Source organism: Schistocerca piceifrons, chromosome 2 (assembly GCF_021461385.2).
Source record: "Schistocerca piceifrons isolate TAMUIC-IGC-003096 chromosome 2, iqSchPice1.1, whole genome shotgun sequence".
Taxonomy (NCBI): Eukaryota; Metazoa; Arthropoda; class Insecta; order Orthoptera; family Acrididae; genus Schistocerca; species Schistocerca piceifrons.
In genome coordinates this window covers 189563637-189589574 of record NC_060139.1, presented here as the reverse complement: position 1 = coordinate 189589574, position 25938 = coordinate 189563637, and the positions used below count along the sequence as shown (strand labels likewise).

Here is a 25938-nt window from a genome sequence, read left to right as displayed (position 1 = left end):
GTGGATCCCGGCTTCAACTCGGCCATCTGGAGTCCCACGTTCGACCATCGATGGTCCGCAATACTGCTATGAGAAGAAATGGCGCCTCAGACCATCACTCCAGATCATCGGGCCAGATGTTGAGCAACAGTCAGGTTGGTATTCCTCCTCTGTCTGGCAGCCTCAGGACACATCTTCAGCCAGAAGACTCATTGACTGTAGCGGAAGTGTCTTCAGTGATGCGCCCCACTTCGAACTGAGCCCTGATGACCAACTACATCTACATCTACATACATACTCCGCAATCCACCATAAGGTGCGTGGCGGAGGGTACCTCGTACCACAACTAGCATCTTCTCTCCCTGTTCCACTCCCAAACAGAACGAGGGAAAAATGACTGCCTATATGCCTCTGTACGAGCCCTAATCTCTCTTATCTTATCTTTGGGTCTTTCCGCGAAATATAAGTTGGCGGCAGTAAAATTGTACTGCAGTCAGCCCCAAACGCTGGTTCTCTAAATTTCCCCAGCAGCGATTCACGAAAAGAACGCCTCCTTTCCTCTAGAGACTCCCACCCGAGTTCCTGAAGCATTTCCGTAGCACTCGCGTGATGATCATACCTACCAGTAACAAATCTAGCAGCCCTCCGCTGAATTGCTTCTATGTCCTCCTTCAATCCGACCTGATAGGGATCCCAAACGCTCGAGCAGTACTCAAAAATAGGTCGTATTAGTGTTTTATAAGCGGTCTCCTTTACAGATGAACCACATCTTCCCAAAATTCTACCAACGAACCGAAGACGACTATCCGCCTTCCCCACAACTGCCATTACATGCTTGTCCCACTTCATATCGCTCTGCAATGTTACGCCCAAATATTTAATCGACGTGATTGTGTCAAGCGCTACACTACTAATGGAGTATTCAAACATTACGAGATTCTTTTTCCTATTCATCTGCATTAATTTACATTTATCTATATTTAGAGTTAGCTGCCATTCTTTACACCAATCACAAATCATGTCCAAGTCATCTTGTATCCTCCTAAAGTCACTCAACGACGACACCTTCCCGTACACCACAGCATCATCAGCAAACAGCCACACATTGCTATCCATCCTATCCAAAAGATCATTTATGTAGACAGAAAACAACAGCGGACCTACCACACTTCCCTGGGGCACCCCAGATGATACCCTCACCTCCGATGAACATTCACCATCGAGGACAACGTACTGGGTTCTATTACTTAAGAAGTCTTCGAGCCACTCACATATTTGAGAACCAATCCCATATGCTCGTACCTTAGTTAGGAGTCTGCAGTGGGGCACCGAGTCAAACGCTTTCCGGAAGCCAAGGAATATGGCATTCGTCTGACAACCTTCATGCATGGTTCGCAAGATATCACGTGAAAAAAGGGCGAGTTGCGTTTCGCAGGAGCGATTCTTTCTAAAGCCGTGCTGATCAGTGAACAGAAACCTCTCTGTCTCAAGGAAATTCATTATATTCGAACTGAGAATATGTTCGAGAATCCTGCAACCAACTAAGATGTGTCTGGAGACACTCCAGACTGTGATGGGATACCAACCAGACTGTCGCCCGCCATATGGCTCGACAGACAGGAGTGATGGCCTCGGGTGCCATTTTGTTTCATAGCAGGACCCCTTTGGACGTCATCTACAGCACACTTACCGCAGAGCGGTACGTCGACGATATTCTACGCTTCGTTTTGTTGTCCTTCACGATAAGTCATCGTGGACTTACATTTCAGCAAGACTATGTTCGCCCGCTCAGGGCAAGAGTTTCTATTGCTTGTCTTCATGACTGCCAGACCGTACCTTGAAGTCAGCAAGATGGCTGGATCCCTCCCCAATTGTGAACCTTTAGAGAACTATGGGCAGGGCCGTCCAATCAGCTTGAGATTTTGACAATCTAAAGCTCCAATTGGACAGAATTCGGCACAATGTGCCTTAGGAGGACAGCCAATAACTATCAATAAATGGCAAGTCGAATAACTGTTTGGATAAAGACCAGAGATAAACGTGTTATTGACTTAATCTGTTGAACTGTTCCTCTTGAATAAATCATCTACTATTTCTGAAATGGTGATCATTTGTTTGTCTGTACAAGTACATCACATCCAGTGTTTTCCATCTCACTCCAGGTGAGTCGTTTTTATGTATTAGACTGTATTTCTAGAAAAAACTTCCTAATATTTAAATTTATATTCAATTTTCGTATACTTCTCTTCTGAAGAAAACTTCTCTTGTTTGTGCCAGTCTCCATCTTATATCCTATTTAGTTCTAGCGTCGTCAGTTGTTTTACGGCCAAAAGACCAAAGTTGTCTACTATCTTTAGGTAATTTCTAGCAAACTCAGCAATGTTTCGCAGCTACTAAATATGTGCTACAAACTAATCGGATATATGTCGTCATATACTTCTCCCCCCCCCCCCCCCATCCTCATTCAATCTTCTCCTTGACGCACGGAATGGCCGTGAGGTTTGAGGAGCCATGTCACGGGTTACGCGGTCCCTCCCGCCGGAGGTTCGACTCCTCCATCGGGCATGGGTGTGTGTGCTGTCCTTAATGTAAGTTAGTTTAAGTTATATTAAGTAGTGTGTAAGCCCAGGGACCGATGGCCACAGCAGTTTGGTCCTATAGGAACTTATCACAAATTTCCAATTTCCTTGGACCGTAGCTGATATATAGCGCGCGCTACGTCATTACAGTGAAAAAAGCATCTCTGTCAGTTGGCTACTGGCGATGTCAATCATACTGTTCAATTTTTCATTGCAGTATTTTTTCTTTAGTGTTATGGCGAAATATTATGCTGCGTTTGCTTTTACCACAAGATACATGAAAGGAAGTAATATGTCGTTCCGCAGGTAAAATTGTTTTCAAAACGAAAAAAGTTCGAACATATTTTTCCACATTAAATGACGAGTTAACGGACTCAAGCTAAGTAATGATATCGTTCCCAAGCAGGTGAGAGTGACGTATTGCAGACTGTGTCTAAATAATTTAATAATATAGGTCATTATACAACGAGGTGGCTAAAGTATCTAATTACGGTGGTGTAAGTCGCGTTTTCACATGCACACTGGGAAGTTGGCTCTTCACGCCATAAAAAGTTAACACTGGCATCTTCTGACCACTTCAGAGATGATGTAACCAGCTTGTATAATAAAGAGTCCCACTACTTGTTCCCACGACATACCACAGATGACAAAGTGCAAAATAGGATAACCGAAGATACATATTTTGATGGTGACTTGGTTCTACCCATGTCTAATGATTTTTTATGCGTAAGACAACAAATCACGCATACCATACACTAATATAACTTTTTGCCCTGCGATTTGTCTGATTCTTGTATTGTGCTTTAATCTGTTGCAGTTGTATCACTTGAAAATGGCCTAAGGCCGAAATCTAGATTGTGGAATAAAACCTGTTATACAGTCAAATGACGAGTATGTCTTTCAAAAAGTTTGTGGCTTCACACCAAAGTAAAATCATAAACAGTTATTGATTGCACCTTGTGCATGACTCTGCAGTCTAAGCCTTCATCTCTAGAATCAGTTTGTTAATAAAAAAGGTAGCAAGCTGCACTGTAAGCTGAGTCCACATTAAATGACAGGTCCCACTGCAACTGGGTGGGTGAGTCAGATCCAAGGTCGGGGGAACGCAACGGCATACCACCTTCATCAAATCGGACCGTGCCTAATAAAGTACTTCGGCAGTAAAGCCATACTTTGGGCTGAAGACAGCCTTACAAATCAACGTGCCAGGACGGAAATTCGAATCCTATTCTCCCGGATGCGAGTTCGAGGGCTTAGCCGGCCGCTCGCCTTCTATGTTAGGATGATGGAGAGGCGACTAGAGATCAGTGAAGTACAAATGGCAGTAGCCGTTGCCCCAACCGGTTCTGCCGGTTGTTTCTTGCACAGAAATGCCCTTGGTCTAGTCGCCGGCTAACTGGATCTCAGCGACCACGCCTAGCTGTGCACATTTACGCAAGTATGCGCTCTTTGACTATCCACAGTTTTGTGCAGCAACTGGTAAGCTACCACTGCATCAGGAGGTCTGGGAGTATATCAGAAGTACTTTTATTCCCCAACGTCAGTTTGTCTTGCGTCTATGTCCTTCCAGAAGTTCCGGAAAATATTTTAAAAGGATTTGAAACTTGGGTAGTGAAATGAGAGAGAACAGTAACTACCCACCCATCACACTACTGGCATAGTTTTCCAAAATATTTGTTAAGTTTGTAAGTTCTAGAAGAAAGCAACATTAATTTTCTCGGTAAATAGTAACCTGGATTCCAGAATAATTACTCAATCGACAATGCCATTTATACGTTAATCATTAGAGTTACACGCATTAAATAACAAAACAGCACCGATTGGAATTTCCTGTGACCTATCTAAGGAAACGGACTGGTTAATCACAATATTTTCCTAGATGAACTGAGGGTTTATGGAAATAATGGTATATTCAAGCAATATACACTGAAAAGCCAACGAAACTGTTACACCTGCCTAATATCGTGTAGGGCCCCGCGAGCATGCAGAAGTTCCGTAACACGACGTGCCACGTGAACTCTACTAATGTCTGAAGCATTGCTGGAGGCAATTGACAACATGAATCCTGCAGGGCTGTCCGTAAATCCGTAAGAATAAGAGGGGGGGGGGGTGGAGATCTCTTCTGAACAGCACGTTGCAAGGCATCCCAGATAACCTCAATAACATTCGTGTCTGGGGAGTTTGCTGGCCAGTGGAAGTGTTTAAACTACGAAGAGTGTTCCTGGAGCTAATCTGTAGCAATTTTGGACTTGTGGGGATCGCACTGTCCTGCTGGAATTGCCCAAGTCCGTCGGCAAACACTATGGACATGAATGTTCAGACAGGATGCTTACGTACGTGTCACCTGTCAGAGTCATATCTAGGTGTATCGGGGGTCCCATATCACTCCAATTGCACCAGTCCAACACCATTACAAAGCCTCCACCAGCTTCAAAAGTCCCCTGTTGACATGCATGGTCTATTAATTCATGAGATTGTCTCCATACGCGTACACGTCTATCCGCTCGATACAATTTGAAACGAGACTCGTCCGACCAGGCAACATGTTTCCAGTCATCAACGGTCCAATGTCGGTGTCGACGGGCCCAGGCGGGGCGTAAAGCTTGGTGTCGCGCAGTCAGGAAGGGTACACGAGTGGGCCTTCAGTTCCGAAAGTCCACATCGATGTTGTTTCGTTGAATTGTTCGTATCCTGAGACCTCTTGCAGATGGCTCAGCATTGAAATCTGCAGAAATTTGGGGAAGGGTTGCTTTTCTTTCATGTGAATGATTCTCATCGGTTGTCGTTGGTTCCATTCTAGCAGTATTTTTTTCCGGCCGCAGCTGTGTTGGGGATTTGATGTTTTACGGGATTCCTGTTACCTACGGTACACTCGTGAAATGGTCGTACGGGAAAATTCCCACTTCATCGCTACCTAGAAGATGCTGTGTCCCATCGCTCGTGCGCCGACTATAACGTCACTTCCAAACTCACTTAAATCCTGATGACCTGCCACTGCAGCAGCAGTAACCGATCGAACAACTGCAGACAGACACTGGTTGTCTTATATAGGCGGTCCCGACGGCAGCGCCGTATTCTGCCTGTTTACATACCTACGTACAGTACTGGCCGTTAAAATTACTACACCAAGAAGAAATGCAGATGATAAACGGGCATTCATTGGACAAATATGCTATACTAGAACTGACATGTGATTACATTTTCACGCAATTTGGGTGTATAGATCCTGAGAAATCAGTACCCAGAACAACCACCTCTGGCCGTAATAACGGCCTTGATACGCCTGGGCATTGAGTCAAACAGAGCTTGAATGGCGTGTACAGGTACAGCTGCTCATGCAGCTTCAACACGATACCACAGTTCATCAAAAGTTGTGACTGGCGTATTGTGAAGAGCCACTTGCTCGGACACCATTGACCAGTCGTTTTCAGTTGGTGAGAGATCTGGAGAATGTGCTGCCCAGGGCAGGAGTCGAACATTTTCTGTATCCAGAAAGGCCCGTACAGGACCTGCAACATGCGGTCATGCATTATCCTGTTGAAATGTAGGGATTTGCAGGGATCCAATGACGGGTAGAGCCACGGGTCGTAACACATCTGAAATGTAACGTCCACTGTTCAAAATGCCGTCCACGCGAACAAGAGGTGACCGAGACGTGTAACCAATGGCAACCCATACCATCACGCCGGGTGACGAGCCAGTATGGCGATGACGAATACACGCTTCAAAGGTGCGTTCAACGCCATGTTGCCAAACACGGATGCGACCATCATGATGCTGTAAACAGAACCTGAATTCATCCGAAAAAATGACGTTTTGCCATTCGTGCACCCAGGTTCGTTGTTGATTACACCATCGCAGGCGCTCCTGTCTGCGATGCAGCGTCAAGGGTAAGCGCAGCCACGGTCTCCGAGCTGATAGTCCATGCTGCTGCAAACGTCGTCGAACTGTTCGTGCAGATGGTTGTTGTCTTGCAAACGTCCCCATCTGTTGACTGAGGGATCGAGACGTGGCTGCACGATCCGTTACAGCCATGCGGATAAGATGCCTGTCATCTCGACTGCTAGTGATACGAGGCCGTTGGGATCCAGCACGGCGTTCCGTATTACCCTCCTGAACCCACCGATTCCATATTCTGCTAATAGTCATTGGATCTCGACCAACGTGAGCAGCAATGTCGCGATACGATAAACCGCAGTCGCGATAGGCTACAATCCGACCTTTATCAAAGTCGGAAACGTGATGGTACGCATTTCTCCTCCTTACACGAGGCATCACAACAACGTTTCACCAGGCAACGCCGGTCAACTGCTGTTTGTGTATGAGAAATCGGTTGGAAACTTTCCTCATGTTAGCACGTTGTAGGTGTCGCCACCGGCGCCAACCTTGTGTGAATGCTCTGAAAAGCTAATCATTTGCATATCACAGCATCTTCTTCCTGTCGGTAAAATTTCGCGTCTGTAGCACGTCATCTTCGTATTGTAGCAATTTTAATGGCCGGTAGTGTATTTGAATACGCATTCCTATACCACTTTCTTTGGCACTTCAGTGTATTATATCACATCTGATGAAAATGATGCAGATAGTTGTACTTAATAATTCAACCAATGTGAGAAGGGAAATTTCCTACGACTGGGGAGGAATCATTTATGGGGTTCCACAAAGCTCAAACTTTGGTCCACTACTGTTTCACAAATGCGTAAACGGTTTTCCATCTGATATAGAACAGGTGGAATTAGTCATTTTGCTGATTACACTAGTATCGTAATCAATCGAAACATATATAAAGTAATGGAAGAACTGGTAAGTAATGTGCTTGAAAATATTATTATCTAGTCCTTTGCGATTCGTCCCCCTCTCAGTTTCAAAAGTGCACAAACTATTCAGTTCTGCCCCATCAACACGTACTACAGGGGGTTGGACACTCATCATACACAACACGTTACCACGCCTAATACGGTCTATGAAACCCGTCGGCACTCAAAACAGTTTGGTTTCAGTTGTCTCGGAACAGATAAATACAGGTTCTCTATGGTTCTCAAGGGAAGATCATACCATTCTTCCTGCAAAACAGCGGCAAATTCGGGTAAAGATGATGGAAGTGTATAGCGATCACGTGCACCCTTCTCTCCAAAGTGGACCACACAGCCTCAGTAATACTGAGACCTGGTGATTGTGGTGAGCAGGGGACTTGCCACATCTCATCCCCTTGCACACAAAACCAGTCCTCGACTTTTCAAGCTATGTGAACACGGGCCCTGTCGTCTTAGAACACGGCATCACTACTGGGGAACGAGCACTCTACTATAGGATGGACCTGACCAGCCAACATGGTACATAATCCTTGGCAGTAATGTATCCCTGCAGAGTAACCATGTGGCCAATGAAAAACTACGGTATGGCTGCCAAAGTCATCACCGACCTCCGCCCTGTTTCAGCCTTCGGACGACTGCCTGAAGTTGCAGTGTTTGACGAGACTCATCCGACCAAATGACCGCATCACATTGCTCCACAGTCCAGGTTTCATGGCTTCGGAACCACATTTCCCTATTACGTGCATTTGCATCACTGAGAAGTGGCTTTTGAATTCCAGCTAGCCCTGCAATTGGCTGCTAATGAAGCTCCCCCTTCGTTTTGTTTTGGTGCTCACAGAGTTCGTGAGTGCGACATTCAGTTCTTCAATGACTTTGCAGATGTCGTTCTCTTATTTTTCGTTGTAATTCTCTTCAGTAACCGTATCTCACGAGCACTGAACACATTTTCGTCCGCGCTGTGACAAAGTATATGACGTCTTCTCAATTTACCTGTATGCGATATCAGTGCTCGATATGGTGTCTCTTGACACCCCAAACACTTCGGCCACCTTGGGTACAGAAGCACCCATTATACGCGAACCCACAATTTTCCCAGGTTCGGTGATGATGATGATGATGATGATGATGATGATGATTTGAGGAGAGGGGCGCTCGACATCGCGGTCATCAGAGCCATGAAGAAAAGTCAGCATGCTAATCTCATGGGTGGGGACGAATGGTTGTCCCCACATGCGGAGCAGTTTATGATGTATTAAAGTCTGCCTCCTTCCCCGCCAATTTAGGGATGGGAGTTTGACAGTTCACAAAATTTCACCACCTTTGTAACACTTGAATCAGTATCTGCGAGGGTGGTGGGCTGATCTCCATCGAGACTGAAGACGGCCGTATTATCAGTATACAGGGCACACGTTGCCAAAATATACTGAACTGAAAGTGGCACGCCACAAACTTGACAGAATGGTGGATCGTCCCGCCGGAGGAGGAAGCGATGTGTTAAAGGGCTATGTGCGACGCGCAGTCTGGCTAGCAGAACCTCCTTCCAGCTGTGAGGCTGACATGAACTCCGCCATGCCTTTGTGGTCGATTTGAGCCAGCGCAGTTCGTTTTCTGTCACCTGCAACCATTCAGTCTCCCACTGGCGCATGATGCGCCTGTCAGAAAATGAGATGATACCCAGGTTCAGAGGCACTTAACTTCGGCATACTGCACTCACAACTACACAGAATACTGTCCCGACCGCGACTGACACTTGCAACGTATTGAGCACGTAACCCAGGTGCTATTCGTTATCAAATACGACAGTGCAGCCTGCAGGGGTGGCTATTATCTGCGTGCAACGATAACACATAATGAGGAAATATGAACTACGATGTAAAATTGGAGATTTTTAGTTTCGTGCGTTGCTGAGAATTGAAACTTGTAAGGGGTCCGTAGGCCCTTACTATAAGTTTTGCGACAGCACAGGTCGACAGGACAAACAATCGATAGTGTGCGTCGGGTGGCGAGAGCGAGTGTTGAGATAGTAGTAGAGTGGGACCCAGGCTGCGGGCCGGGCCGTGGGGCGGCCGGTGGCCGTAATGCAAGGCCGTACCGTCAAAGGGGGTGGCCATCGCCGCGGTTTAACCCCTTTTGTGTTAGAAATATACGGGAAAGTGAACAAGTACAATTACTAGTGTGATTCAATGATATTTCAGTGCCGATATTTGTATTTTCGAGTCTACCGCGCCGGCATTATTTGGATTGCAGTGTTGGATTGCAGAGTTGGATACAGTGATTAAAATTTGCGTGTGACGATAATGAATAACAAAGAGACCTGTGCTGAGATTAGCCGTTATTAATTTTGTACGACGAAGGCAGTGGCTGTCTCCTTACTTTGTGTTTTTGTGATGAATGTAGGTCGTTGATTAATGAAGCTGTGTTGTCGTTCTTCTTGGCACCAGACATTTCTTTATTACAGCATTTGAGAAGGATAAAATGGAATGTAACATCTCCGTAGCAGTCCAATCCGATTGCCAGCCCCATTAGGTACACGGTCACATTAATCATTATCTGTTTGGGCTGCTATCAGATCCCGATCGAGCGGGATAAGTAAAGTCAAGTAGAATAAACCGGAGTGTTACAAACTGGAAGTACATATTTAGTAAGTCCTAAAACAGCTTAGTTCGTTCACATTTGCACTTCGCATCATTCCAGATTTTAGGGAAAGATAAATAAGCAAACTGACAACTTCTGCGTATTTGAGCCGTGTGCGGCTCGCATTGGTGCTGAGGGTAGGTTGTCATCGTGTAATAGGGATAGTGGCGTATCGTTTTCGTCTTCTGTTTACTGACGCCACTACGTTTGCTAGCGTTTTCTGTACGCGAATGGCAACAGCAGCATTTATCGACATCTAGCACCCGTACTATCTTTGGAAGGACGTGAAGTGTTTTCCGGGTCGGAGTGTGTCCGGATTTCGGTTGGCAAAGAGCAGCAGAGAGGTTCGGCAGCGCGTGGACATGCCGGGACAGCTGGCAGCACGCAGGCATTGCCGGATCGAGGGGCTGTAGTTGTGAGGTCGACAACCTCGTCCATCGGACCCAGCATATTGAGCTGACTGAACATTAATCAAGTAGTGAAACCACTATTTTGTGGTCATGTCATTTGTTCATGCACTGCTGCTCGCAGGGTTTCCGTGAGATGAACAACAGCAAGTGGAGCATGTCAGGTTGGTGGAATCTATTTGCCATATTCTACTTCCTGGTATTAGTTTTTAAATTTTGTGTTATTATTTGGTGAATTGCATCCAGGGTTATTTTACTGCCTAGTGGCCGCTAACGCCCCAGTTACCTGCCCTGGAGGTTAGCATATTTTTGCGGCAGTGTACTTTTCCTCGTCTTGCCAATGCTGTCCGGCATGACGTGCAGTTCAACAGCCTCCTTGATTGCTGTGTGGACTGTGGTCTCTTGTCTACTTTGGTTGCAGTGGTTCCTTCTGCCTTTTGATGTTTTAAACACTGGATTCTGAAGACGCAGTGCTGTCTGTCACTTCGCCCTCGCTCGAGTTATTCCATCTTTGTACTGGCTATCACACTTTAGGAAGATTTGGTTTACACAAAGGTTACTGTGCTATATGTTAGATCCCACCCTCCATTAATGTCATGAACTTATAACATCATAAAGATGTGCATTTGTTTGTCGAATTTCACCTCACGTTTGCTGCACTACATCAGAAACTGAAAAGAGAAATAAAATTGCGATTACTCAAACTATCCCTGACATGAAAAAAACCAAAAAGACTTTTCAATTCAGCACTCAAAATACAACTAGGATCACAATATTTTTTTTATCAGAAATAGAAAAAAGTTTTTTTTTGATAGAACAGTGTAACCAACACAACGGTGGAATAACACAGGCAGGGTGGAACCGACGGAAAGCACTAAGTCTTCAGAATTCGGTGTTTAGAATATCCAGAAGCAGATGGACCCACTACGACCGAAGTAGTCCAAAGGAAACAAATATCCTAACCACAATTAAGGAGGCTGTCGAACTACACGCCTTACCGGACAGCAGCGGCAAGGCGACGAAAGGTACACTGCCGCGAAAATACACAAACCTTGAAGACAGGTAACTGGGGCGTTAGGGGCCACTAGGCAGAAAATATGGCTCTGAGCACTATGGGACTCAACTGCTGAGGTCATTAGTCCCCTAGACCTTAGAACTAGTTAAACCTAACTAACCTAAGGACATCACAAACATCCATGCCCGAGGCAGGATTCGAACCTGCGACCGTAGCGGTCTTGCGGTTCCAGACTGCAGCGCCTTTAACCGCACGGCCACTTCGGCCGGCTGGCAGAAAATACCGCTGGTTGAACTTCATCAATAAACACGAGGAATTCAATGATTAATAATAAAAGTTGGAGGACGGCTAATTAATTTCATCAACTCCAAACACTCCACTCGTTGGTTTTCGTCTCAGCAACCCTGCGAGCAGCAACGTGCGAACAAACGGCGTGATCTCAAAATAGTGGAGGTTTCACTACTGGGTGAATGTTCACTGAACTGAAACGTCCTGGGTCCGGTGGAGAACGAGGTTGTGGCCCTCAACTACAGCCCATCGATCCGGCAGTGCCTGCGTGCCGCCAGCAGTCCCGGCATGTCCTCGCACTGCTGGACCTCACTGCTGCTTTGTCCCAGACGAATTGCTCGACACACACTGACCCGGAAAACACTTGACGCCCTTGCAAAGATAGTACTAGTGTACTATATATCGATAACCGCTGCTGCCGCCACTCACGGACAGACAATGCTAGCAAACGTAGTGGCGCCAGTAAACGTGAGAAGAGAACGAGGCGCCACTATCGCTATTACACAATGCCAACCTACCAACGGCACCAACACAAGCCGCATCACGGCTCAATCATATTATAAATGCGTAATGTAAATTAAGGGTGACTCGTTCCAGATCATTACAATTAATGGTACAAATGATCCATGGAACATGAAACTCCATCACTTGTTCTGCCGAATCTCAGTTAATGTCTTGGTTACGCATAGGTTTTATTGATACTGACAATGAACCTTATTTAACAAGTTCTTAATTTTGATCTGACGATGACAGTAGCGGAAACGACGCAATAATTATAAAAATGTTCGATCTAGGCGGTTTTAGTCACAAATAAACCTTCCTCCCAGAGCCTTCACACACGAATGTATCTGTACTAATGCTGCATGAAGAACCAGATTGTAATCTACACCCTCCTTCCTAGTTGCAGTTATTGTCCACAATAAGCAAAGTCTTCTCTGAAAATTTTAGAGAAGTTTGATTACAATAAAAGTTTTAGTTTAAATATCTTTTCTCGCAGAGTTGGCTCCAGTTCATCTTGTATAGGGGTCTGATTCTTTAAGCGGAATTTCTCAGATTTTGGGTCCTCATGGTCATGCTTGTCTTCAATATACAAGTGCCGGAAGTTTCATTGTTGTAGGTCTGTTAATTATTGTTCACTTCTCTATTGAGTAGAACTCTGCGACTTTCGAGATGGGAGAATTACAGAGGCAACGCGTCTGCATTACATTTTGCGTGAAACTCAAGGAACCCTTTTCAGAGACACACCAAATGATGCAGGAAGCCTGCGGCGATGAGTGCGTAAGTCGTACTCGGTGTTACCAATGGTTCACACGGTTCAAAAATGGCCCAACGGAAGTTAAAGGTGACCATCGTTCAAGGACGCCCTTCGACGTCTATCGACGACGCTCATGTAAAGAAACGCCAAAGAAATTGTGCGTGCCGCTCGAAGACTGACTCTCCGAGAGATTGCAGAAGACTGTAACATTTCGGTCGGATCATGTCATGAAATACTGACACAGCATCTTGGAATGCATCTTGTTGCCACCAAGTTCGTCCCGCGGATCATGAGTCAAGGCCAGAAATATCGTCGCCTCGCAATCAGTGAAGAGCTTTTGGACCGCGCAAATTAAAACGATATGTTCGTTAAGGAAATCATAGCGGGTGATGAGACGTAGGTCTGCTATGCTGAGACATGGGCTCGGGAAAGGTTCTCCAAGACCAAAAAAAAGCTCGTCAGGCCAGGGCTAATGTCAAAGCCATGCCGATAATTTTCTTGGACTTTGAAGAATTAGTTCATCATGAATTCGTTCCACAGAGCCAAACTGTTAATCGATGGTACGTTGCGACGCCTGCGAGAAAAAGTGAGAAGAAAACGGCCTGAAATGTGGCGAGACAGTTCATGGGTCTTGCATCACGATAACGCACCCGCACATTCATCCCAGTTGGTGAGTGACTATTGCACAAAAAACATCACTGCGCTGCCTCATCCTCGTACTCTCTAAACCTGGTTCTGAGGACATTGTTTTTTATTTCCAAAGTTAAAAACCCCATTGTAAGGATCAAGATTTGCAACAATGAACGAGATAAAAAAAATTTGCAGACGGCGTTTCGCGCGATCCAGCAAGAGGCGTACCAAGACTGCTTCCGGAAGTGGAAATGGCATCGGGAGCGAAGTAACAATTGTGGAGGATGGTATGTCGAAGGAGACCATGCACAATAAGTAAAAGGTAAGCGTAGAAAAATTTTGTGGGCAAAGTTCCCGAATGTTTTGAACAGATGTCGTACTTAAAATCTTATACAGGTAAATTTAACTCCAAACATTTCGTTACTAAGAAAGCAATAGTGTTCCAAAACTGTGTAGCTGATATGGAAATAATCTTTCCGTCGTTACATCTTCAACTAAGCAGAGGGACGCTGGAGAAATTCCTATTTTTCAGAGCGAATGAAACGGGTTACAGTATTTCCTCTTTGTTGGGTCCCTCTGTTGGTTTGTGCTAGGCGCGGATTCTCAGGCACGGGTCCGTGGTTGTCAACGCGCTCGCCGCTACGTGCGTTGCATAAGGCGGATGGAAAATTGCCGTGGCGAGCTGTGGGTGGTGTGGGGAAAGCGAAGCGAAGCATCCGTGCTAACATCTCGCCGCCCGAGCCCCGCCGTTGTCTTAACGCAGTGAAAGTCGCGTTTCTGCGACTGTACCGACGCACAATGGCGTCAGCAAAGGGCCCTTAGGTGCCGCGGAACGCGCCGAGGCCGGCCGATCTTGGGGCTTTGCTCTGCTTACTGCAGTCTGTTTATGGTCACCTCTCTCTAGCCTTATTAACAGCAGTGTAAGTATTATTAGCTGTTTAATGCCTGTACAAAATATTTATTAAAGCTCTGTGGTGAGGTAGGCCACTCTTGTGTTCGCGTTTCCTTACAAATAAATTTTAAGACGTTCCGTCTTAAGAAAACACTTTTTGTCCTTTCTTTACCCAGATAGGGTTCTCTGTAGTTTCATAATTAACGGAATTTTTTTATTTGCCCTCGACTTAAAAAATGAAAAACGACTTTTTAAGGTCTCTAAAGGCATAACTTGTTTTTCACGTAACGTGTTCACGAATTGAAACCATTTTTTATAGTTTGTTAATACACTACTGGTCATTAAAATTGCTACACCAAGAAGAAATGCAGATGATAAACGGGTATTCATTGGACAAATATACTATACTGGAACTGACATGCGATTACATGGTTCAAATGGCTCTGAGTACTATGGGACTTAACTTAAGAGGTCATAAGTCCCCTAGAACTTAGAACTACTTAAACCTAACTAACCTAAGGACATCACACACATCCATGCCCGAGGCAAGATTCGAACCCGCGACCGTAGCGGTCTCGCGGTTCCAGACTGTAGCGCCTAGAACCACGTGATTACATGTTCATGCAATTTGGGTGTATAGATCCTGAGAAATCAGTACCCGGAACAACCACCTCTGGCCGTAATAACGGCCTTGATACGCCTGGGCATTGAGTCAAACAGAGCTTGGATGGCGTGTACACGATACCACAGTTCATCAAGAGTAGTGACTGGCGTATTGTGACGAGCCAGTTGCTCGGCCACCATTGGCCACACGTCTTCAATTGGTGAGAGATCTGGAGAATGTACTGGCCAGGGCAGCAGTCGAGCATTTCCTGTATCCAGAAAGGCCCGTACAGGACCTGCAACTTGCGGTCGTGCATTATCCTGCTGAAATGTAGGGTTTTGCAGGGATCGAATGAAGGGTAGAGCCACGGGTCGTAACACATCTGAAATGTAACGTCTACTGTTCAAAGTGCCGTCAGTGCGAACAAGAGGTGACCGAGACGTGTAACCGATGGCACCCCATACCATCACGCCGGGTGATACGCCAGTATGGCGATGACGAATACACGCTTCCAATGTGCGTTCACCGCGATGTCGCCAAACACGGATGCGACCATCATGATGCTGTAAACAGAACCTGGATTCATCCGAAAAAATGACGTTTTGCCATTCGTGCACCCAGGTTCGTCGTTGAGTACACCATCGCTTGCGCTCCTGTCTGTGACGCAGCGTGAAGGGTAACCGCAGCCATGGTTTCCGAGTTGATAGTCCATGCTGCTGCAAACGTCGTCGAACTGTTCGTGCAGATGGTTGTCTTCTTGCAAACGTCCCCGTCTGTTGACTCAGGGATCGAGACGTGGCTGCACGATCCGTTACAGCCATGCGTATAAGATGCCTGTCGTCTCGACTGCTAGTGATACGAGGTCGTTGGGATCCAGCCCGGCGTTCCGTATTACCCTCCTGAACCCACCGATTCCATGTTCTGTTAACAGTCATTGGATCTCGACCAACGCGAGCAGCAATGTCGCGATACGATAAACCGCAATCGCGATAGGCTACAATCCGAACTTTATCAAAGTCGGAAACATGATGGTACGCATTTCTCCTCCTTACACGAGGCATCACAACAACGTTTCACCAGGCAACGCCGGTCAACTGCTGTTTGTGTATGAGAAAACGGTTGGAAAGTTTCCTCATGTCAGCACGTTGTAGGTGTCGCCACCAGCGCCAACCTTGTGTGAATGCTCTGTAAAGCTAATCATTTGCATATCACAGCATCTTCTTCCCGTCGGTTAAATTTCGCGTCTGTAGCACATCATCTTCGTGGTGTAGCAATTTTAATGGCCAGTAGTGTATATGTTGTGGTTTCTGTCGCTGTCCTTTACAGTATATCTGTTATTCTTTTACAGTGTCAGCTGTAACAACATGTTCTTATTTACATTGAATTTTTTGCTCCGAATGTGCAATTGTTGATGTGTGGAGGTTTGCATTATTTTAGTCTATTTTAAAATTAAGTGTGTGTGTGTGTTATTCTTAACAAATTTTCTAAGGTGATGCGGTGAGGTGCAGAATTCTTTGTTATCAGAATAACTTCTCACTTTCTTGGATACAAATTAGTTATGTACAAAGAGAAACATTCTTTTTTGATTCATCTGACAAATATGAGACTTGAAATTTAGAACTTTCGATATTTCCACTCTTCATTTGTTAGTGTGAATAACACGAAGTTGGATCGTGGTTCGTTGAACTATAGATCCCTCATTCAGTTCCAAATCGCATGGAGGAAACGGTATTCCACTTTGACGCCTAGTGAAGCGGTGCTGTATTCAAAATAAAAATCTAGTTGAGGACAGATTTAGGTTATCGTAAACCACTACATCTTCTTTACATTTCGTGAGCTTCCTCTTGACAATTCTACGAAGCGCCCCTACTTGATTCGCTCTTCTGAAATATTTTATAGTGCAGGCACCTGCTCATCGATCGATATCATTAGTAAAATAATTATTCGCAACTGTTTTATGATAAGATACATTAATCGTCTGACCACTGTAAATACACTAGTTTTGGTAAAAGTCGCCTTCCTCGGACGGGTAGCAGAGTATCCCAACAAATTTGAAACTGAGCACTTCCTAGAAAACCAAATACAGTGAAGTGAAATCACTGTTGTTTGTGGCTAGAGGAAATGTGGTAGGACAGCTGTTGCGATTGTGCATACAAATGAATAAAATGTAACAGCGAAAGGTCCTAAACTACTGCGAGAAACTCTTGTACGGAAATAAAGGAGGGTGTAACAAGGAAGCCTTGGAACTTAAATATGGAAACTAGCATTAATCTTTCAAATTCTTTAGTCCAGGAGGGGCATGTTGAAAATGGTACCTGCAGAATAGTGCACATTGCTTGAAGAACTATCATCGTAATGCAAATTATTTGTCTGTCGATTTGTCATTGACTGAATGCCTTAGTTACCTTTGAATTATTCAATATTATTAATTACAAAGCCCTTGTTGTAGAATCCGTACAGGGCTGGTAGAGTTAGACGCTCGGACAACAGCTTACACGAAGTGCGCGAACTCTCACCACAGATCGTTCTGACCACCCTTTCCTAGCCTAAGAATGTACTTAGTGAATGCACAGAGTTGCCCACAAATATGAAACCACATGACCTAGTCTGCATAATCTACGAGAGGGGAGATATCCCATGTGACTTGGGGAGAACGTCGTCTGTACATCCCCAAAGATATCAAAGACAGATAAATAGAACTATCACACAATGAGCTAGACAGCTGACACATCCACCTTACTAACAAGAATAATATACAGAAGAGTGCAGTAGGAACACGGGCTTGTTTGACGACGATCAGTTTGCCTCTGGGAAAAGGAAACCAGTTCTCACGTTGAGTGTAATAATGCAGGTAAGACGCAAGAAAAATCAAGACACTGGTTATGTCGACCCAGAGGAAGCTAAAGGGAAAGATGGTTAACGTTCAGGGGTGGACATAAATACGGCAACATCACAAACACAACTTATTACCATGTCTAATACGGTGTACGAAACCAGTTGGCATTCAAAACAGCTTCTAGTCGTCTCTAAATGGATAAATATAAGTCTCGTGTGGTTTTCCTGGAAATCTTATCCCACTCTTCTCTCAAAATAATGGCAAGTTCATGAAAAGATGACAGTGGACTGCGATCACGCCCACTTCTATCCATAGTAGACCATAAAGACTCAATAACATTGGGACCTGGTGACTGTGGGGGCCAGGGAACACGCGACAAATCCTCTCGCTCGCAAAACCAGTCCTAGACGATGCAAGCTGTGTGAACTGAGGCCCTGTCATCATAGAACACATTGTCACCAGTAGGGAGCAAACACCGTGTCACGGGATGGACCTGATCAGACAAAATCACCACATAGTCCTTGGCAGTAGTGCCACCTTGCTGAATACTCATGGGACCCATGGAACACCATGGTATGGGTGCCCAAACCACCACCTATCACCTGCCATGTTTCACCCTTGGGACGACTGCCAAAAGTTGGCAACACTGTGCCTCATCCGGCCAAATGAAATTCTTCCATTGCTCCATAGTCCAAGTTTCAGGCTTACACCACCACGTTCTCCTGTTACAGGCATTTAGTCCACTGATGTGCGGTTTTGGAATTACAGCTCACCCTCCAATTAACAGATTATGAAGATACCTTCGTGTTGTTTTAGTGCTGAAAGGGTTAGCTAATGTGATGTGCAGTTCTGCAGTGACTTTTTCAGCTGTCGTCTTCTTTTTCGTCACGAGGCACCTCAACGACAGTCTGTCACGATCTGTCAACACCACTTGCGTTCACGTTGTGTGTTTTTCTGCTCTGCTTGTAGGCAGTATAAATCTTCGATACGGAGTCTCTTGAAACACCAAGCTCTTCGGCTGCCTTGGTTACAGAGCGGCAACAATTTGCCAATGTTCGAATTCACTTAGCTCCGACATCATACACTCACATCTACGAAGACCCTTGTTCTGCCTTCCACTGACGTTTGCAACGTATTAAGAACATTGCACAGGCGCCTTTTGTGGTACAATACAAAAGTGCAAACTTCAGGCTTGCCTTTGCTGTTATCTTCAAGCACGCATTTCTCCCTGTGTTTTCATATTTTTGTCCAGTCCCTTTGCAATATGCACAAGACACAAGAGGAAACAATAACACTTAAAACCAGTGAGAAAAGCGCTAAGATTAAAACTGGCGTAGGGCAGTGATGCAATCTTTGGTGCATACTGTTGAACCTGCACATCGAAGAAGCAATGACAGAAATGAAAGAATCATTCCAGAGTGGAAGCAAAATCCTGGGGAAAGGAAAATTTGCTAGACGCTTTGCTAGGAGACAGTCTACACTCCTTACAAACTGATAAGGGAAGCGTAGATCGGCAGCAGCAGCAGCACTTCGTCGTCGGTCCACAAGTGGACCATTGGGACCATCCGACCGCCGTGTCATCCTCAATGAGGAATCGGATAGGAGGGGCGTGTGGTCAGCACACCGCTCTCCCAGTCGTTGTGATGGTTCTCTTTGACCGGAGCCACTACTATTCGGTCGAGTAGCTTCTCAGCTGGCATCCGTACCTAAAGACTGGAAAATTGCTCAAGTCACACCAATACCCAAAAAGGGAAGTAGGAGTAATCCGTTGAATTACAGGCCCATGTTACTAACGTCGATTTGCAGTAGGGTTCTGGAACATATACTGTATTCGAATATTTTGAAGTACCTCGAAGAAAACGATTTATTGACACGTAGTCAGCACGGATTCAGAAAATATTGTTCTTGCGAAACAACTAGCTGTTTATACCCATGAAGTAATGAGTGCTATCGACAGGGGATGTCAAATTGATTCCATATTTTTAGATTTCCTCACAAGCGTCTTCTTAACAAACTGCATGCGTATGGAATATCGCATCAGTTTTGCGACTGGATTCGTGATTCCTGTCAGAAAGGTCACAGTTCGTAGTAATAGACGGCAAGTCATCGAATAAAACAGAAATAATATCCGCCGTTCCCCAAGGAAGTGTTATAGGCCCTCTATTGTTCCTTATCTATATTAACGACATAGGAGACAATCTCAGTAGCCGTCTTAGATTTTTTGCAGATGATGTCATTTACCGTCTTGTAAAATCATCGGATGACCAAAACGAATTGCTAAATGATTTAGATAAGATATCTGTATTGCCCGAAAAGTGGCAGTTGACACTGAGTAAAGGAAAGTGTGAAGTTATTCACATGAGTACTAAAAAAAATCCGGTAAATTTCGATTGCGCGATAAGTCTCACAAGTCTGAAGGCTGTAAATTTAACTAAATACTTAGGGATTACAATTACAAATAACCTAAATTGGTACCATCACATACATAATTGTGTGGGTAGAGAAAAACAAAGACTGCGATTCATTGGCAGATCACTTGGAAGGTGCAACAAGTCTCTTTAGTAGACTGCTTACACCACGCTTGTCCGCCCTGTTCTGGAGTACTGCTGTGCAGTGTGAGATCCGCATCAGGTGGGACTGACGGATGACATCGGAAAAGTACAAAGAATGGCAGCTCGTTTTGTAATATCACGAAGTAAGGGAGATAGTGCCACAGACATGATACGTGAACTGGGGTGGCAATCATTAAAACAAAGGCGTTTTCCGTTGCGACGGGATCGTTGGGTTGTTTGGGGGAAGAGACCAAACTGCACGGTCATCGGTCTCATCGGATTAGGGAAGGACGGGGAAGGAAGTCGGCCGTGCCCTTTCAAAGGAACCCTCCCGGCATTTGCCTGGAGCGATGTAGGGAAATCACGGAAAACCTAAATCAGGATGGCCGGACGCGGGATTGAACCGTCGTCCTCCCGAATGCGAGTGCAGTGTGACCGGATTATCTCATGAAATTTCAGTCACCAGTTTTCTGCTCAGATTGCGAGAACATTATGTTGGCACCCGCCTACATAGGGAGAAATGCTCATCACGATAAAATAAGAGAAATCAGAGCTCGCACAGAAAAATTGAAGTGCTCGTTTTTCCCGCGCGCCGTTCGATAGTGGAACGGCTTGAAGATGGTCCATTGAACCCTCTTCCAAGCACTTTATTGTGAATAGCAGAGTAATCACGTAGATGCAGATGAAAAGTCGAGAAATAGTGATTCTATGAAGGTCTGGCAAGGAATTACGAGGGAATTGCAGAGCAGTGGTGCAGATGTAGGTATCAGTGATAAGATTCAGCTATTTGCTATCCTCAGTGAAAGTGAGGAAGATTTACAGGAAATGTTAAATGGTTCAAATGGCTCTGAGCACTATGGGACTTAACATCTGAGGTCATCAGTCCCCTAGAACTTAGAACTACTTACACCTAACTAACCTGAGGCCATCACACACATCCATGCCCGAGGCAGAATAGAGGCAGAGTAACGTGAAGAAAGTCGAAAGTACCAAAAAAAGCACAAATGAGAAGGACGCCTGAAATTAAGTGGACTTACAAGAAAATGAGTCTGCCTAATCATGGAGAATTCAGGTATGTTTGGATCAATGACTAGAAGAAGGGGCAGAGTTATAGGACAGATAATTGAAGACGGGTTTAAGTGCTGTTGTGTGACAAAGATACCGGTGCAGGAGCGGAAATCATGGCGTGTTATATCAAATCAGTCTGAAGGTTACTGAATAAGAAAAAAAAGAGAGAGGGTGTTGTAGGGATGAATGTAACGAAAGTAAAATAATTTGTTTCTGTATAAATCTCAACGTGAAACGTCTACTTCTAAGAAAGATTTACGTCTAAATTCAGTCGTATTCGACTTGACTGACTGCTTGACAATCCTACTGTGACAAATTTTCGTTATTAACAGCGTTTCGAGTCCAATACAAAATACACGGTGCTTTGTTATTGCTTCTCTTCCAAGAAGTATAGTATCTACACGTAATAAAGTTTCCACTCTTAAAATTTATGCTGCAAGATGAGCGCCAATGTTGCGATGGATGTCACTTCATAAGATTCGCTGTGTTTAGTATTCTGATGGGCTTTGCATGAAACGCGCATACAAAAAAGTTTTAACAACAAGCGGCGGAAAAGTTTTGACAACTAGCGGCGGAAAACTTAACAACAAGTGGATTCTCGTTATTAGTGGCAAGAAGCGGCGTTAAAGACGTCCTCCGTATGCACGGCCACTAAACCTATAAAGCCGGTGTGATGCAGTTTTCGAATCCTGTTGTGTATTGTGTACTGAACCGGGGACCTAGGAACGACGGAGAGGCTTCGTCCTGCCGTAGCCCTCAGTGTTTCACAGCAGTCCACCCACCCCACCGCCGCCCCACACAACCCAGGATTACTGTGTGGAAAGCATTTCTGGCCATATCTCCACATGACCTTTTCTGTTCCTTATCCTTTCAGGACCGTATCCCAGACTTAGTCTCCATTTAGCAGAATAACTACCACCGCCATTATTCCCTTCCACTATCTGTTCAACTAAAGTTTTCAAAGACTCCTACTATGTGCTCAAGTATTCTTTGTCTTCATTTCATTATTATGAATGTTTTTTCATTGCTCTATCAAACCATCAGATTATAAGCCTCTGTAGCTTCCCATTTCGAAGACCCCTTTCTAACGCTTTCATTTCTGTTTTCCTCTTTGTCCACGCTTCGCATCCACAGGAGATGTGCTGCAAACATAGCTTTTCATTGATCCTTTTCTGGTCCCAAAGTTTATATATTTGGGTGTCGGCAGTCCTTTCAATTTATAGAAAGTCCTTGTGCGTTGTGAAAGCCTTGCTGCCATATTTTTCTTGCCCCTTCATTCTCGATCCATTCTTCCGGCCTACGCCTATATAAATCCCTGCAGCAGCGTTCATATTAAGTGAGAGGCGATCACAAGTCCTTTCACTAGCTTCAGTTGTAGTACGACCTCTGATGGAAGGTCAGTCACTAGTACAGAGCAAAAAATGTGGTCTGAGGAAACCTACCAGTAAGAGAAGTACATGTCAACGTCTGTCCGCTACATACACATATTAACTAAGCTCCACACCACCAGTAAAAGATGTAGAAATAGAAACAACGCAATGTTCTAGTTTTCCTGCCACTATTAGGTCACCTTCTGTATCAGTATTGTGTGTTTCTTCTTAGGAGTAGCATTTTTTCTCGAAAATATCTACACCTTCACTAAATCGAAACTTCAGAAGCCCTTTGATTCGTTAGCCATCGCTCCCCTCCCTCCGTTCTCCCCCCCCCCCCCCAAAAAAAATCTCATTATAACTGCATCATCGGGTGCATCTGATATCTGTCGCAAAATCGGTATGACATTTCGTTAATAACAACTGTATAAAAGAGAGAATTACACTACTGGCCATTAAAATTGCTACACCACGAAGATGACGTGCTACAGACTCGAAATTTAACAGACAGGAAGAAGATGCTGTGATATGCAAATGATGAGCTTTTCAGAGCATTCACTCAAGGTTGGCGCCGGTGGCGACACCTACAACGTGCTGACATGAGGAAAGTTTCCAACCGATTTCTAATACACAAATAGCAGTTGACCGACGTTGCCTGGTGAAACGTTGTTGTGATGCCTCGTGTAAGGAGGAGAAATGCGTACCATCACGCTACAGACTTTGATAAAGGTCGGATTGTAGCCTATCGCGATTGCGTTGGTTGAGATCCAATGACTGTTAGCAGAATATGGAATCGGTGGGTTCAGGAGGGTATTACGGAACGCTGTGCTTGATCCCAACGGCCTCGTATCACTAGCAGTCGAGATGACAGGCATCTTATCCGCGTGGATGTAACGGATCGTGCAGCCACGTCTCGATCCCTGAGTTAACAGAAGGGGGCGTTTGCAAGACAACAACCATCTGCACGAACAGTTCGACGACGTTTGCAGTAGCATGGACTATCAGCTCGGAGACCATGGCTGCGGTTACCCTTGACGCTGCATCACAAACAGGAGCGCCTGCGATGTTGTACTGAACGACGAACCTGGGTGCACGAATGGCGAAACGTCATTTTTCGGATGAATCCAGGTTCTTATTACAGCATCATGATGGTCGCATCCGTGTTTGGCTATATCACGGTGAACACACATTGGAAGCTTGTATTCGCCATCGCCATACTGGCGTATCATCCTGCTTGATGGTATGGGGTGCCATTGGTTACACGTCTCGGTCACCTCTTGTTCCCATTGACGGCACTTTGAACAGTGGACGTTACATTTCAGATGTGTTGCAATCCGTGGCTCTACCCTTCATTCGATGCCTGCGAAACCCTATATTTCAGCAGGATAATGCACGACCGCATGTTGCAGGTAATTTTGTCTAAGTCGTCTTGTATCTTCCTACAGCCACCTAACTTCGATACCTTACCGTACACCACGGCATCAGCAGCAAACAACCGCAGATTGCTGCCTATCCTGTCTACCAATCATTTATGTACGTAGATAACAACAGCGGTCCTATCACACTTCCCTGGGGTACTCCTGACGAACACTCGACATCGAAGACAGCATACTGGGTTCTATTACTTAAGAAGTCTTTGAACCACTCACGTATCTGAACTTATTCCATGTGGTCGTACTTTCGTTAACAGCGTGCAGTGGGTGACACCTGTTAGTGGACATTAATATGGGGTGTTGCTATCGTTCCTCTTTATGACAGCTTCAACTCTGTTGGGGACACTTTCAATGAGGTATCGGAATGTCTGTGGAGGAAGTGTAGCCCATTCTTCATCATGAGCAGCGACCATAGAAGGAGATGGTGCTGGACGCAGGGGTCTGGAGCGAAGCCGTCATCCTGTTCATTCAAGGAATGGTGCTTACAGATGCTTCTTTATGGCAGGTGTATTATCATGCTGGAGCAATCAGTCAACGTCTCAGAACTGTTCCTCTAAAACACATGCCATAACATCGCCTGCTCCGTACTTCACTACTGACGCTGCCTATGATGGCAGGTAACGTTTTCCTGGCATTCGCCAAACCCAGCAGAAGTCGTGAAGATCACCGATAAATATCGGAAATAAAACCTAGAAACAAAATACAGTTAACGTACTTCGGTTCACAAAACGCATGTCTGTCTCTGTACCCCACATGAAAACATAGTGGGATCGTTAACAAATGAAACAGGTTCTTTATTTCTAGCATCTCTGTTGCTGTACTCCTCGCATGACATGCCCCACAAATATGTGCATTTTAAACTTCACCATAAACTCGTACACGATGAAACTTGTTTGTCAAATTCACTCGTATCCATCCCCGGATTTGTCAAACAAGTCTGTACACGTACCCGCTAAGTTTGTCAATTTAACCTCACCTTTTGAAGCAGACGCTATTCGTATCGTTAAAAATTTTGACGCTAGTGGGAACGGCTACCAATGCAGGCAAAACGTTTCTTCCATTGACTTAAGGATTGCATGTAAAACAGAAAAATAAACGTCACTGGTCATATGATTGCTTGAAACTGTGAGAGAAATATATCCATGAAATCTAGTAAAGAAATATTACACACAGAACTTTATTATTTCTGTGAATGGGCACTTCGCACTCACATTGAAAAAGAACGCACAAGTATGCGAAAATTTATTGTCTTCCACTTGGTCGTCTTACAACAGTTCATTACAGTACATACACATTATCCGCGGAAGAACTGAACAGCTTTGATTTTTTTACATTTTTTAAATTTTTTTATTTGTTGCCGTCTCACTTGTATGTTGAGCGCAGAATATCTGTTTTCTTCTTAACCTCTTCCGGCGTAACATATGGCTGGGAAAGACGCAATATCTCTATCATTTTGGTAACTGCCAGTGGTGCTTTATTTTTATAATTAATCACACTTCCCATCATTGTCAAAACTCACGATACAGTGAGACAAATTGTAATAAAAACTCTTTTTCGCTAATCGTGAGCGGCGAAACATTGT

The 25938-nt window shown here is 44.9% G+C and overlaps 2 protein-coding genes across 3 annotated transcripts in view; one reads left to right on the top strand and one right to left on the bottom strand.

The window, feature by feature from the left end:
• The window catches only part of LOC124776307 (polypeptide N-acetylgalactosaminyltransferase 3-like), a 347179-nt gene that overhangs the window by 305085 nt on the left and 16156 nt on the right, over positions 1–25938 (bottom strand). The gene's annotated exons all lie outside the window — the stretch shown is intronic.
• The window catches only part of LOC124776308, a 212799-nt gene continuing 200525 nt past the window's right edge, over positions 13665–25938 (top strand). The window contains exons 1-2 of the mRNA XM_047251240.1: positions 13665–13703; positions 13797–13923. The gene's annotated coding sequence lies outside the window, so the exon portion shown is untranslated. The remainder of the gene's footprint in view (positions 13704–13796; positions 13924–25938) is intronic.